At 47.9% G+C, this 449-nt stretch overlaps 1 gene segment (V, D, J or C); it reads left to right on the top strand.

The window, feature by feature from the left end:
- On the top strand, nucleotides 1–449 carry LOC307263128 (Ig heavy chain V region 5A-like). The segment is given in 2 exons: nucleotides 1–43; nucleotides 145–449.

Below are 449 nucleotides of genomic sequence, written 5' to 3'. Positions count from 1 at the left end.
ATGTTCTCTGTAGCTCTGCTGCTGCTGCTGGCTGCTGGATCCTGTGAGTCTCACTGAGGCAGAGACACTGACAGTATGATCACAGCTCACTGACTGTTCACTGTTATTACACACAGTCAATATTCAACATGTTTTCCTCCACAGGTGTGAAGTGTGAACAGTTGACACAGCCAGCCTCTGTGACTGTGCAGCCAGGTCAACGCCTGACCATCACCTGTCAGGTCTCTTATTCTGTTACCAGCTACTACACAGCTTGGATCAGACAGCCTGCAGGGAAAGGACTGGAGTGGATTGGAATGAGAGTTGGATCCACCACATACTACAAAGATTCACTGAAGAACAAGTTCAGTATCGACTTAGACTCTTCCAGCAAGACAGTGACTCTAAATGGACAGAGTGTGCAGCCTGAAGACACTGCTGTGTATTACTGTGCCAGAGAGCCACAATAA

The sequence above is a fragment of the Ammodytes marinus genome (genome assembly GCF_949987685.1).
Source record: "Ammodytes marinus genome assembly, chromosome: 16".
Taxonomy (NCBI): domain Eukaryota; kingdom Metazoa; phylum Chordata; class Actinopteri; order Uranoscopiformes; family Ammodytidae; genus Ammodytes; species Ammodytes marinus.
This window is presented reverse-complemented; position numbering and strand designations above follow the sequence as displayed.